This window comes from Canis lupus, chromosome 1 (assembly GCF_003254725.2).
Source record: "Canis lupus dingo isolate Sandy chromosome 1, ASM325472v2, whole genome shotgun sequence".
NCBI classification, from domain to species: Eukaryota; Metazoa; Chordata; class Mammalia; order Carnivora; family Canidae; genus Canis; species Canis lupus.
In genome coordinates this window covers 22,834,827-22,850,817 of record NC_064243.1, presented here as the reverse complement: position 1 = coordinate 22,850,817, position 15,991 = coordinate 22,834,827, and positions in this window count along the sequence as shown.

The window sequence follows — 15,991 nt, the reverse complement described above, 5'->3', positions numbered from 1 at the left end:
CAGTAGGTTAAGTGCCTGCCTTCAACCTCAGGTAATGATCTCAGGATCCTGGGATCAAACCCTGGATCAGCCTCTCTGCTCAGCAGGGAATCTGCTTCTCCCTCTCACTTTCCCTCTGTGGTCTCTTTCTCTCTACCAAATAAATAAATAAAATATTTTAAAAATTAGTAAGGAGAATTGAGCCAATGTTGGTAGTCTTTTTAAGGATCAAGTCTGCTGATCTTGGAGATGCATGGACAGTAGAGGAACATATAGGAGGAAGATTTCTCAGACAAAATCCAAAAAAGATGGCAAAAAATGTAAATGAGTTTAACCTCAGAGATGAAACATTTGAAGCAAAAAGGTCAATAGGCACAGAAAAAGAGAGGTGTCTTTTTTTTAAGCATTTGTTAACACCCACAGTGTCACATCCTTCATGTGAATTTCCATCCCTTTAGTGACCAAGACCACCCTGTTGCCTTATAAGTGTCTACTTCAATCACATGACAGGCAATTTAGAATTTTTGTAATTATCTAAGGATTAGCAGTAGAGTAGGCTTTGTTAGTTTGCAATTGAATGCTCAATTTTAGAGCCATAATTGGAAAGATTTCCAGTAATTTGTGGTAGTTGTATTTAGTAAAAGGAATGGAGGTGATTTTTGTAACTTTATTCCTTTGTTAGTTCTTTATAATCCACACTTGGCAGAGGTGTGAGGTAATCCCCGGCAGTATGCATCTTGGCCAAGATTTTTCTTTGTGACAACTGCAGAGGGGGTCGAAAGTATCCTATCCTGCTACTGTTTATCCTCTCTGGGAATTATAAGTCATCACTTCATACTATAAGACAAAACCATACTTGTGTCAGGGATGAATCTATGAAAGTAGGTTTTGCCCCAAATTAACCAGTCCTTATTTTTTTAGTAATGATTGAGTTATTAGCTAGTGGATGCTTAAGTCAGTGCTAAATCATTAAAAATGATGTATATGAAGTAATTACCTGATAATATAGTGTGTTTCGTACAGATACTTGCAAAGGCACAGACTTTGCTTCCTTTGATTAAGATCAGAGTCACACTCTGATTCCCACATACAAAACAAAATGGGATAGAATCCTCAAACTCTGTTGGATGGTGCTAACAAAACACTGATATGAAAATGAACATATGTGGATATGTATCTTCTTGCACATATTATGCATGATACAATTGGTCTATGTTAATTTGATAAAAATTAATCTAGTTTAGCATGTTTGTTTTTAAGTTCTGATGTGAACAATATTCTAGGCTCATTGGGAAATGCAAGGAAAAAAGAGCTGATAACATGTCTCCTGTTTTCATTAAATCTACAGACTGATTATAGATAGAAAAATGACAAAATAATAATAAAATAATAACAAAAATAAACTTTTTTCTGAGTTGGCTTGTTTAATATGCCATATTAATTTTCTCATTCTCCATTCAGTCCCATTTTTCCAGAGAAAGTACAATTAAGAAATAAAAACATAGTGAAATATGTAATACATATGTTAACATACGTGTTGATAATTAGTGCCTCATGGCTAACTGCTTTTCAATTAAACATCATAGCATTTTCAGAAGTAACTCAATAAATTTTGAACAGAATAAAAAACAAAGATACTATCTATTAACTCCTATACAACACTGGCTTTATAAACCAATGGCACTAGAATCATGAGGCCTGAATTTTAGTCTTGGTTCTATTATAATATAATATTAACCTGCCTTTTGTTTATGTATTTATAAATTGTATGGACCAGAATAGTGAATACTCTGGCATGTCAGGTCACTAGAATCCGTCAGAACTGCACTGCTAGATTTTGATGAGTATGTGCACCTTACGTTAATACAAATGGTATGAATTTGAGCTTGACAGGACTTTTGACACAGCCCACAATGGAGGATAATTTACTGTGAGTGAAGGACATGGTTCAGTGTGAAGTCATAGTCCAAGGTAGAATTTGTGTTTATTGGAACGTGTGACCACTTTGCCTTTTCAGTATTTAAAATGGAATACTTAGGGTGGTAAACAGTTTAATATAAATAGCTAACCAGCGATAAAGAGTAAGTAATAAATAGCATAATAACTTTCAAAGATTCATTCATTGTTTCTAAGCTTGATTTTTAAAATTCCTGTTCACTTCTTATTCCTTTCAAGCATGTTTTCACAAATTCTAGCATTCTACTGACATGAAATGCCTGACAACCACTGTCATAGAGGATTTTAAGGGCCTTTTAAGGCTCTTAAATTTGATGATACTTTGTGTATCTAATACAGATCAAAATTTCCACTTTTGTTCAGGATATCCTTAACAATAAAGACAAAGATATTCTGAAACAATTAAAATCTAAGATTTAATTCCAGCATACCTACACTAAAAGAAATATTTAAAAAGGAAGGCCTTCAGGAAGAAAAAGTATGGTACCAGATGGAAATTTGAACCTGAAATAGAAGTATAAAAGAAATAGAGTACAGAGAATGGTAGCTATGAGAATAAGACATGTAGATTCTTTATTTTTAATCTTTTGAAAAGTTGAGTATTTAAAGCCAAAAAAATGTAACATTGTGTTTGTGATTTATAATAAATGTCAGGGTAAAATGTGTGTATCCAGTAGCACAAAATAAAAGAGTACACTATTAAAATATTTTAATATATGTGAAGAGGTAGAGTGCTATTTGAAGGTAGATTTTGATGAGTTACAATTGCATTGTAAACTCTAGAGCAACCACTAAAGTAATAATTCCAATATTAGAATCATCTAAATAAACAAACAAAAAATCAAGACCCCAAAACTAAAACAAGTCAGGAAAAAAGGAAAGCGAGGGTAGGTAGAACAAAGCAACAAGCAAGATCAGAAATTTAAATCAAAAGATAGCAATAATTACATTAACTGTAAATAGCCAAAACCGCAAATAAAAGGCAAAGATTGTCAGATTAGATAGAAATGCAAGACAATTCTACAGTATTAAAAGAGTCTCCAACACTTTAAAGACATAATTAAATTAAAAGTAAAAGAATAGAAAAAAGATCTACTTTGTAAATGTTAAATAAAGTGGAAATGTCTTATTAATATCACTGAAATAGGTTTCAAAATAAGAAACATTATTTGGGTTAAAGAGGAATAATGTGTAAAGTATCCATGTATCAAAAAATACATAACTGTCTTAAATAGGTATGCAGACAACAAACATGCTTTAGAGTACTTCAAAATACATAAAGAAAAGGAAATCTGAAAGAAAAAAAACTCCACGACTATAGTTGGAGACTTCAATATTGCTTTCTCAGTAGCTGAGGGAACAAATAGAAAATCATTAAGTATAAAAGACATGAACAATACTGTCAGACAAATTTGATAAATGGCCTTTATATGACACTCCACACAATAACAGAATTGCATCTTCTCAAATGCACAGGGAACATTCACCGAAATAGACCATATTTTAGACCATAACAAAAATCTCACCAATTTCAAAAAATCATATAAATATGTTTTATGCTTACAATGAAGTTAAAATTGAAAATAGTAATAGAAAGATCCTTGAAAATGCCCTCAAGAATTTGGAAGTTAAACATAACATTTCGACTTAGCCCATGGATCAAAATAAAAATATTTTGAATACAAATGAAATGCAAAACATTAAAATTTGTGGAATATGGTGAAAGCCAGTTTAGAGGAATTTTATACTTATTAAAAATCTTAAAGTCTAAAATTAATTGTTCAGGTAGCACCTTAAACTAGAGAAAGTTAATTCAAAGAGTGAAGAAAGAAGGAAATATGTAATCAGAAATCAGTAACATTTTAAACTGAATAGGAATTTTTAAATTAATGAAATAAAAAAAAACTTGCTTTTTGAAATGATTGATGAGTTGATGAACCTCTAGGCAGAACAATCAAAATCGAAAAGTGGGAAGTGGGAGAGATACAATTTATCTGTAAGAGGAAACAACACAGAACCTACAGAAAATATATATGAAGAAGATACTATTAATAACTTTCTGTCAATAAAAATTGTGATAGAGATGAAATGGTTGAATTACTTGAAAGACACAAATTTCTAAAGCTAATTCAAAAAGAAAGAAGCTATTATAGAAATGTAGTTAAAACTCTTCCTACATAGAAAACTCCAGGCCCAGATGGCTTCACTACCAAATTAAACCAAACATTTCAGGGGAAAATAATACAGTTTTATCCAAACTCTTCCAGAAAACAGAAGAGAAGAAACATTTTTTAACTCCAAACCCGTCAAACACATTACAAGAACAGAAATTCACAGAACAGGGTGCCTGAGTGGCACAGTCAGTTGAACATCTAGCTCTAGGTTTTGGCTTAGGTTATGGACTCAGGATTATGAGATTGGGCTCCGCATTAGGCTCCTTGCTCAGCGTGCAGTCTGCTTAAGGCTGTCTCTCCCTCTGCCCCTCCTTCTTGCTCTCATTCTCTCTATCAAAAAAAAAAAAAAAAAAAGCTTAAAAAAATAAATCCACAGAAGATCTTTGCTCACAAGCCTAGATGCAAACAAAAATCCTTTATAATATATTATCAATTAAAATCCAGCAACATATAAAAAAGTTAATACATCATGACCATGTGGTATTTATAACAGGAATACAAAGTTGGTATCAATTTTTGAAAATCAGTGGATTTCTCTTATATCCACAAAGTAAATATACATGTACACATGTGATCATCTCAACAGATGCTTAAAGAAATTGACAAAATTAAACACCGATTTATGATCACTCTCAGCAACATACAAATGTAAGGGAACTTTCTCACTCAAAGGATATCCTAAAAACCACCTTTCACCTGACAGTGAAAGACTGAAAGTTTTTGCTTTTAAGATTGAGAACCAGGGAAGTGTTTCTGTTGTCTCCATTCTATTCAATATTTGCTGTATTTCTAGCCAGTGCAATACGGTGAGAAAAAAAATTGACAAAGGCATATGGAACATCTGGAGCTCTCATAAATTGCTGGCGCAAATTCAAAATGATATAGCCATTTTAGCAAATAGTTGGGTAATTTCTTTAAAATTTAATAAATCACTTATATATAATCTGGAAATACTCAATAGAAATGTACATTTATATGTACGTGGAACCTATATATGAATTTTGTAGCAATTTTACCTATAGTTGCCCCAAACTAGAAACAACTCAATATCCATCAATTGTGAATAGTTATTGTATTGCATTTAAGAAACAAAACAAATAAGTAAAGAAAAAGAGAGAGAGATAGAGAAACCGAGAAACAGACTCTTAACTATAAAGAACAAACTAATAGTTATCAGTAGGGAGGTGAGGTAGGAGGATGGGAGATATAGGGACTGGGCATTAAGGAATGATGAGGACTGAATAATGAATGGAATTGTTGAATCACTGTATTATACACGTGAAACCAATATATGTTAACTATACTGGAATTAAAAAGAATAAGGCATGCAGTCTTGTATATACTAAAAACATAAATTCTGTAACTTTCTGGATAAAAAAAATGTATTGCACCAGTGCAATGGGTTACTTCTCAGTAACAACAACAACAAAAAGACTGAACTATTTATACATTGAATATCGTAACTGAATCTCGAAAGTAGTATGCTGAGTAAAAGAAGCCAGAAAACAGAAAGCAACACACAGTAGAATTTCATTTGTATGACAGTCTTAAAAAGATGAATTCATAGGGACAGGTCATGGTTGCTGAGGTCTGGAGACAACGTAAGACAATAGTTTACAGGAGAGCATGAAGGATTTCTTTTGGGTAATGAAACATTCTACATCTTGATTTTGGTGGAGGTTTAATGACTGTACACATTTGTGAAAACTCTTTGTAATCTATACTTAAAATGGTTGAACTTCATAGTATGTAAATTATCCCTAAATAAACCTGACTTCAAAAATATATGTCATGGGTAATTGTTAAGAAAATGGTAAAATATTGCTACAGATGAAGTCTACATAAATTATCCTTTCTCTAGACTGCGTAAGACTTATAATAAATATCTATTGAATCAGAATTGTCAAACTAGGTGGAGGATAACGTTCTAGAGGTCCTGTCTGAGTGTATTTTCAATAATAAAGCTGGCCTTGGTGGTTTAAGGATTCAACAATTGGAAGATTCAACATTTTTCTGAGGGCTTGTGGCATAGCGATCAATTGAATATATGTGCTTACTTTTGCAATCTCTCAAACCCTACTGAAATAACAGTGGCTTTTAAGATTTTATTTATTTCAAAGTAGAAGAGAAAAATCCACTAAGACCAAGAAAATTACAGTGGACAATAGTAACATAGTGTAAATAACAAATCATACCTGAGAGCAGACATTAGAGAGCAGACGCCTACACTAATGGAACAGGACCCCTAGGAGATGAATCCACAAGGGCTCAGATGGCACAGGTATGCACCTGATGTGGTAATACAGACGGGAATGGCAACAGGAGGGTCGGTAGGCGGCCTGTATGAGAAGTAGGTTACTTGTTACGTCCCCTCTCTAGTCCCCCACAGGTGGGCAAATTGTTTCCTCCAACAGAGCTGAAGACTGGGCATCTGTTCCTTAGTTAGAGAAGAGGATTGTGCACTGAAGACCGTGCGTAATAGGCACTGCCTGGATGTGAGCTGTTAGGGTTCTAGCGTGCACCAAGGGCAGTGCCCACTGTGCTCACCAGCAGATCGACAACTGTCGCCGTGCATCAGGCTGCTCACAGCTTTAAGAAAGTGTTCCGAGAAAGGCGGGGTCTAGCACGATAGCAGCAGGCAGGGATGGTGTCATGACTGTGACTCATGGCTTCGCAATCTACCAGCTGCTGCAGACTTGGGGCACGTGTGGTCACAAAAAGACAAATTTGAGTGAGATCAGACCATCAGTTCCTGGGTCTCGGGCTATGCTGTCTTAGGAAGAAGCATCTCCTTCCGGCTGCACTGACTAGAACTCAGTCTCCAGTGCAGCTGTTCTCTTGATTGCCAGCTATTCATTTTTGGTTGGGAGAATGAGGTACTTGTGCTTAGATTGATATCTCGTCACCTCAGCTAGATTCTCATTTAGACACCGCGCATTTATAAATCCCTTGAGTTAGTGTTGGGGGGGATTAAACCCGAGGTCGGTTTCTCAGGCATCCTTGAGCCTGGAGAAGAGGTCACAAGCCAACACTGAAGACAATTCTCCAAGAGTCCCTTGGGCTTCTGCACATCTTGTCAGCAGAGGCACCGACTGCCCTTTGGCCCAGACTATTGTTTCAAGAATATTTAATGAACAGCCTTTGAAGGTTGAGACAGGGACTCTCTTCTGTAAAAGGCAGACATGTTTACTCGCCAGTATAAGGCATAAAGATAATGTTGGCCTCAAAAAAAAAAAAAAAAAAAAAGTGTGTTGTGCTTCTTACCAGTCAGGAGGACTCTGGGATCCTGAAGCTCAGGATGGCTCTCCTGTACCTTTATCCACAGTGGGTGCAGGTACCCTTCTGATAGGACCTCAGTGGTCCTCAGTGGACCAAACAGCGTGAGGTCCTGGGACCTCAGAACCAGGCACCATGATCTTTTTGTCCTGTGCCCTGATGCTGGTACAAGGTCATGAAGCCACACGTTCATTCTACTGTTCGTGCTTTGCCTCCTCTGATTCTTCCTGTCACAGTGGGCCTCCTTCCTCTATGCCCGGGTAACCATGTTCAACCTCAGACAGATTCGCCACTGCCTTAAACTCCTTACCTTAGCATACTTGTTGTTGGTTTTTTGTTTTTTGTTTTTTGTTTTTGTTTTTTTTTCCTCAAAGACTCTGCTTCCTTTTCAGTGTTCTGTAAAGGAGGTGGTCCGGGTTCCCACCTCATACATGCACGGAGATCTAGGGATGGTCCTAGAGCACTTTTAGCTACAGGCTACACTTTTTCCTTGGCTGTCTAATAATTCCTCCTTCCCAGTGATATGCGTCACCTCGCTGTACCACTGATTACCTAATGTACTCCAGATCACCTGAAAGCCCCCTAATTTATGCTACTGAGGACTTTATTTTTGGTTCAGTCTTTGTGTCACCATCACTGCCAGCATCTCTGGCAACCTTAATCGTCCTATGACTCATATAAACCCATCAGTCGCCTGAACTCACCCACGGGAGGACCTCTGTCCAGGCTCTACTAGGTGCATGGCCCCTTCGTGGACGTTTTGATACCTGAAGAAATGCAATGCACTTGAGATCATGTAAAAACGTAATGTTTAATAACATAATTCTCCAGCGTTTTTCCTCTTTATTTTTAGCTTGTAAAGTTTTAATTTTAATTCCAGTTAGTTAATACCCAGTGTTATATTAGTTTCAGGGGTCTAATACAGCGATTCAACTATTCCATACATCACACAGTGCTCACTAGGATTTAAGAGGTAAAGGAGATACAATATCCAATTTATCCTCAACTGTTTCAGAAAAATATACCTACAAATACATACACAAGGAGAGAAATAATAGAGCCAATGGACAAAATGTAAACAAGTGATGAATCTGGGTAAAGGACATACGGACTATTTTTGCAATTTTTATATTAAGTTTGAAATTCTATCAAAATAAAGTTACAAAAAAATCTTAAATAACAATCCTTAATCCACAAGGATTTTCCCTCTTCTATTTATTTCTACACCAACTGTTCACAGATCTCGTTGAGACCTCTTGTCCTTCTACTTTCTTACAGTTGATTACTGTTCATTCCATTTTCCCTCTTCCCACATGGCCTCATGGATCATTCTTTGGAGAGTATCTTCTGCGTCCTGTGGGCTTCTAGACAGAGGACATTCTTCTCTCTTGACTTATGACCTATCACTATTACAGTCATGATCCCTGTGACAGATTTTTGTACGTTTCACTTGTCTCTTCTCTAGGGATGTAAGCACCACCAGGCCTACGGTGTTGGTCTTTTTTTTTTTTTTTTCTTTCATGTATTCTCAGCATGTAGAACACTTCAGGACCCATACTCATGGCTTCAAAGAATATTCAGTAAATGAAAAGTTCATAGATTCAAAGACTTTGGTTTATCCCAACACTTGTTAGCCTACAGACTAACGTGCCAGAATGAGGTCAAAGATCTTTGCCTTAATGCAGTAAGTGAGCCTAGGAGAGCAATCTAGACAAAAGTGATCAGCTCTGAATCCAATGTATCAATCACAAGTACGTGATTTTTGTCTCCTTGGCTTGCTCCTTGAGAAAATTGAAGCGGTTCATTGAAGGTGAGTGACATGATGAATTTCCCCTCTTCTGCTAGCTACAGCGCACAGATTAGAAATCTCAGGCTCATTGCAAATGTATTGCTTTGAGCCCTTAGCCATACCACTGAACCTGAAAATGTTTCTTCTTTCCATTACTATCATATTCCTAACTTGTAAAAAGTGGACAAAGCCACTCTTTTCCCCTAAATGGTGTATAAATCCTAAAAGTTTTATTTATTTTTTTATAAATTTATTTTTTATTGGTGTTCAATTTGCCAACATATAGAAGAACACCCAGTGCTCATCCCATCAAGTGCCCCCCTCAGTGCCCGTCACCCAGTCACCCCCACCCCCCACCCACCTCCCCTTCCACCACCCCTAGTTCATTTCCCAGAGTTAGGAGCCTCTCATGTTCTGTCTCCCTTTCTGATATTTCCCACTCATTTTCTCTCCTTTCCCCTTTATTCCCTTTCACTATTTTTTATATTCCCCAAATGAATGAGACCATATAATGTCTGTCCTTCTCCAATTGACTTACTTCACTCAGCATCATACCCTCCAGTTCCATCCACATCAAAGCAAATGGTGAGTATTCATTATTTCTCATGGCTGAAGAATATCCCACTGTATACATAGACCACAGCTTCTTTATCCATTCATCTTTCAATGGACACCGAGGCTCTTTCCACAGTTTGGCTATTGTGGACATTGCTGCTAGAAACATCGGGGTGCAGGTATCCCGGAGTTTCAACATCTGTATCTTTGGGGTAAATCCCCAACAGTGCAATTGCTGGGTCATAGGGCAGATCTGTTTTTCACTCTTTGAGGAACCTCCACACAGTTTTCCAGAGTGGCTGCACCAGTTCACATTCCCACCAACAGTGCAGGAGGGTTCCCCTTGCTCCACATCCTCTCTAGCATTTGTGGTTTCCTGCCTTGTTAATTTTCCCCATTCTCACTGGGGTGAGGTAGGATCTCATGGTGCTTCTGATGTGTATTTCCCTGATGGCAAGTGATGAGGAGCATTTTCTCATGTGCATGTTGGCCATGTCTATGTCTTCCTCTGTGAGATTCCTGTTCATGTCTTTTGCCCATTTCATGATTGTAAATCCTGGAAGTTTTCAATTCAAGGAAATAGTCTTTACCAGTGGGTCAAGAATTGGTGAGGTGGGGAGAGAGAGGACCAGATTTGAAACTGTTAAGTCTTCTCTCATTCACATGTAGGTATATAACTTTGGGCAAGTCTCTTATTTCTCTAAGCCTCAGTTGCTTAAGTTGTAAATGGGAACGTGACTTTAATATGGATTGTGAAGATCAAAAGATGAGCAGTGTGAAGAGGGAATTAGTCAACTGAAAGTGAGTTATACAAATACAAATTCTTATTATACATTTACCTTTCATTTAGCACTTCACGAGGGTGAAACAATATGTCACTGCAACATACGTGAAGTAATTCAATGTTCTAGGAGACTGAGAAATGTTGCCCTCTGATGTCACAGTTGCCGTGTGTGTTTGTGTGTGAATGAATTCGGATGTGGATTTCAAAAGATGTGCTTTTCTCTCCTGAGATTTGTAAATTTCCTTCCTTTCACACACTACATAATTTGCCATTGTGTCCCGCTTGTGTGCAACATATCTATTTACTTCTTTTCCTTTTCTGTTTTCCAATGTATAAATATTTCAAGAATATAAACATCGTGACAAAAGTAAAATACATCGTTAACACTTCCTTACTTCTTGTCCTTATATGTGCCTAACTTAAGCTGTAAAAGAGTCCAAGAGATTTAAATAATATCTTGTGTTTACGGTAGATAACATAGGATTGATTCTAAAGACAACAGTTGGAAGAAGGTAAAATTCAGGTAAAATTTGAGGCTAGCAAGTGATAGCTACAGACGTGTCCAGCTATGCTGGATCTAGAAGGGTGAACAGGAACCAGCTGTGATATGTGCAACTGTGTATCACACTTGGGTTTCAGAATTTTTTGTGAAACCTGGGCCACCTGATTGATGATTTTTTTTTCCAACTTCCAAAAGTCAATGAATATACTGTTTGCAGGAAAAGAGAAAATATGGGATATTCCTATGAATGAAACAATGTAAGACAGAGTTCAGGGACACCTGGGTAGCTCAGTGGTTGAGCACCTGCCTTTGGCTCAGGGCATGACCCTGGGTCCTGGGATCGAGTACCTCATTAGACTCCCTGCATGGAGCCTGCTTCTCCCTCTGGCTGTGTCTCCGCCTCTCTCTCTGTGTCTCTCATGAATAAATAATAAAATATTTTTAAAAAAGGAAAAGTTCAAAGATGAGGTGGGATTTTACTTTTTATGAAGGAGCATATTTGGATAAACTAACATGTTCTGTGCAGGCCTGGTACCATGTGTTTTACGTAATACCTTATATAATACCGTAGTTGACTCCTTTTTTGCTCTCTTTGTTAGTAGAACCCTTGTTTTATTTAAGGTGGTCTTGTGCCCAGTTAAAACATCCTTTCCTCAGGCTCCTTTGAGGCCGGAGATGACCAAATATCATGGAATGGCTAATGAAATATAAATAGAAGTTGCTAGGTTAGGCTTCTCAGAAAACAAGAGTAGGGCAGGCAGGGATATCTCATCATTTTCCCCTGTGGCATGGTGTTCTCCCTTTTAAAAGGAAAAATGAGTCAGTGCCTTTAGTGTAACATATATAATAAGTGAGAGATTTTTCATGAATGGATCAGGTGCACACTACCAGCACCCAGATCAACAAACAGTACTGTCAGCATCCAGAAAGCGCCCCCACCATGCTCCCGTTCAGTTACTACCTCCCCACGGATAAGCATTATCCTGACTTTTAAGAACATAAATTAGTTTTGTCCATTTGGGGGCATAATATGAATGGAATCAAGCGTGAAGTGTTTTTTTTGTATCTGGCTTCTCTGCTCAACATTCTTCGTATGAGATTTTTGTTGCTTATATTTATAAATGGTTCATTCTTACGGCTGTGTAGTATTTATCATGTCACTAAGCCACATATTATTTGTCTAGGAAAAAACATCTTGATATCATGACAATGTCAACAGTGATGGTGGTGAAAGAACCCAGAAAGGTCCTGGGTCATCCGTGACATGCTTAACTATCTTACCCACTTGTCTATCCCTATATGAGACAAGCAGCCCCTATATTTTAAACCACAGTAGAAGGGTTGTCTGCCGGTAGCAACTGACCATAATGGCAATCGAAACATTCACATCACTTATGGCAATAAAAATGTAGGCCTTAGGGGATCCTTGGGGGGCTCAGGGATTTAGCACCTGCCTTTGGCCCAGGGCACGATCCTGGGGTCCTGGGATCAAGTCCCACGTTGGGCTCCCTGCACGGAGCTTGCTTCTCCCTCTGCCTGTGTCTCTGCCTCTGTCTCTCTCTCTCTGTCTCTCTCTCTCTCTCTCTCTGTGTTTCTCATGAATAAATAAATTTAAAAAAATGTAAGCCTTAAAGAAATGCCAAATAACTAAAATTGAAGTTCAGGGAGGTTAGGCAGGTAACTAATATTACATAGCTGATAATGTAATAGAGCTGGATCCTGAAACTACTTTACTGTAGTATAATTAATATATGGTATTATTAGTTTTAAGCGTACAATGTAGTGATTCACCAATTCTGTACGTTGCTCAGCGCTCACCACAGTGAGTACAGTCACCACCTGTCCCCAGCTTTACTACCACCTTATTGACTGTATTCCCTATGCTGTATTTTTCATCTCCATGAATTATTTATTTTGTAACTAGAAGTTTGTACCTCTTTTAAGTTTTTTTTTAAGTTTGTACCTCTTAATCCCCTTTATCTATTTCACTCATCTCCATATCTACCTTCTCTCTAGAAACTGTTTCTTCTCTGCATTTGAGTCTGTTTTTTTTTTTCCTCTTGGTTCCTTTGTTTCTTCTATTCCACATATGAGTGAAATCATATGGCATCTGTTTCTCTGTTTGACTTATTTCACTCAGCATACTGCCCTCTAGATGTATACATGTTGTTACAAATGACAAGATCTCATTCTTTTTATGGCTAAGTAATATTCCACTGTATACATGTACCTCTTTTTCTGTTAATCTACTGATGGACACTTCTCTTGCTTCCGCTTCCGTATCTTGGCTACTACGAACAATGCTGCAACAAACCTAGGGGTGCATATATCTTTTCAAATTATTGTTTTTGTTTTCTTTGGTTAAATACCCAATAGTGGATTACTAGGTCATAGGGTGTTTCTATTCTTAATTTTTTAGGGAAATTCCACTCTGTTTTCCACAGCTGTATCAATTTACATTCCCTCCAACAGCGCATGAGGGTTCCTTTTCTCTCTACGTCCTTGTCAACACTTATTATTTCTTGTCTCTTTGATTATAGCCATTTGGTGAGGTAAAAGGTCATATCTCATTGTGATTTTCATTTGCATTTCACTGATGATTTTTGATGTTGAACATTTTTTCATGCGTCTGTTGACCATCTATCCGTATGTCTTCTTTAGAGAAATGTCGCTTCAGGTTCTCTGCCCATTTTTTAATTGGATTGTCTCTTTGGTGTTGAGTTGTATAAGTTCTTTATATATTTTGGTTACTAACCGTATCTAATATAATGTTTGCAAATATCTTCTCCCATTCACTAAGTTGTCTTTCTGTTTTGTCAGTCGTTTCCTTCACTGTGAAAAAGATTTTTATTTTGGTGTAGCCTCTGTAGTATACTTTTGCTTTTGTTTCTTTGGCTGAGGAGACATATCTAGAGAAATGTTTCTGTGGTCGATGTCAGAAAAATTACTGCTTATTTTTTTTTCTAGGAGTTTAATGGTTTCAGGTCTCTTATTTAGGTCTTTAATCCACTTTTAGTTTATTGCTGTGTATGTTATAAGAAGATGATCCAGTTTCATTCTTTTGCATTTGGCTGTCTAGCTTTCCCGCACCACTTATTGAAGATACTGTCTTTTCCCCATTGTATGTTCTTGCCCCCTTCGTGATAGGATGACCGTGTAGTTGTGGGTTTGTTTCTGGGGTCCCTATTCTCTTCCATTGATCTATGTGACTATTTTTGTGTCAGTACTCTAATGTTTTGATTACTAGAACTTTGTAGTAAGTCTTGAAATCTGGGATTGTGATACTTCCAGTTTTGTTTTTTCTTTCTCAAGATTACTTGGGCTATTCAAGCAAGGTCTTGTGTGGTTTCATGCAAATTTTAGTGTTATTTGTTCTAGTCCTGTGAAATATGTTGTTGGTATTTTTTTTTAAAGATTTATTTGTTTATTTGAGAGTGAGAAAACAGGCAGGAGGAGCTGCAGCGGGAGGAGAAGCAGGTTCCCACTAAGTAGGGAGTCCAATGCCAGCTCAATCCCAGGACCCTGGGATCAGGACTCCAGCCAAAGGCATTTGCTTAACAGGCCTTCCTGTTGTTGGAATTTTGGTAGAGATTGCATTAAATCTGTAGATTGCTTTGGGTGTCATGGACATTTTAATAATATTTTTTCTTCCAATCCACGAACATGGAATATCTTTTCATTTGTTTGTGTTGTCCTTCCTCAGTTTCTTTCATCAGTATTTTATATTTTACAAAGTACGTGTCTTTCATCTCCATGGTTAAGTTTATTCTTTGTTTTATTTTTTCCCATGCAATTGTAAATAGGATTGTTTCTTCATTTCTCTTTCTACAACTTTATTGGTAGTGTATAGAAATGTCACAGATATCTCTATATTAATTTATATCTTGTGGCTTTACTGAATGCATTTGTCATTTCTAGAAGTATTTCATAGAGTCTTAGGGTTTTCTTTAGTATCATGTCATCTACAAATAGTGACAGTTTTATTTCTCCCTTACCAATTTAGATACCTTTTATGATGTGACAGCTACAGCTAGGACTTCTAGTACTTTGTTGAATAAAAGTGGTGAGGGTGGACATCCTTGTCTGTCCCTGATCTGAAAGGAAAAGCTCTCAGTTTTTCACCATTTAATATGATGTTAGCTGTGGGTTTTCATCTATGGCCTTTATTATACTGAGGTAGGTTTCCTCTAAACCTATTTTGTTTAGAGATTTTTGACACGAATGTAAGTTGCTTTGACCATAGAATCCTTTGTTCAGATGACTTTTCTTGGGCACACAGTCTAGGGAAAAAGCTTTTGTAAAGTACTTCCCCCTAAAAAAGAGTTGATTAAAGGCACAAATACCCAGTTTAGAGGCAGAATGTGGTCAATGTTCTCAGAGAGGTAGAGATAGAAGCCCAGGAGGTCCTATGTCAATGCTTTTTCTTTACATCTATTGAGACAATCATGTGGCTTTTATCTTCATCTGGTTAATGTGATGTATCACATTGATTGACTTACAAATATGGAACCATGTTTGTATCCCTGGAATATAACCCACTTGATCATGGTGAATGACTTTTTTAGTGTGTTTTTGAATTTGGTTTGCTACTATTTTGTTGAAGGTTTTTGCATCTTTGTTTGTAAGTGACATGATGGCCTGTAGTTTCTTTTTCTGTAGTGCTTTGTTTGGTTTTGCTACCAGGGTAATTCTGGCCTTATAGAATGAATTTGGAAATTTTCTCTCCTATTTTTTGGAGAGAAAAGTTTGAAAAGAATAGTTTGAAAAGAATATGAACACTTCTTTAAACATTTGGTAGAATTTATCATCTGATCCTGGGCTTTTATTTGTTGGGAGGTTTTTGATTACTGTTTCAATTTTATTGCTGGTAATTGGTCTATTCACATTTTCTGCTTCTTCCTTGTTAAAAAAAATTTTTTTAAAGACTCCATCTATCCATTCATCAGAGACACAGAGAGAGAAGCAGACACACAGGC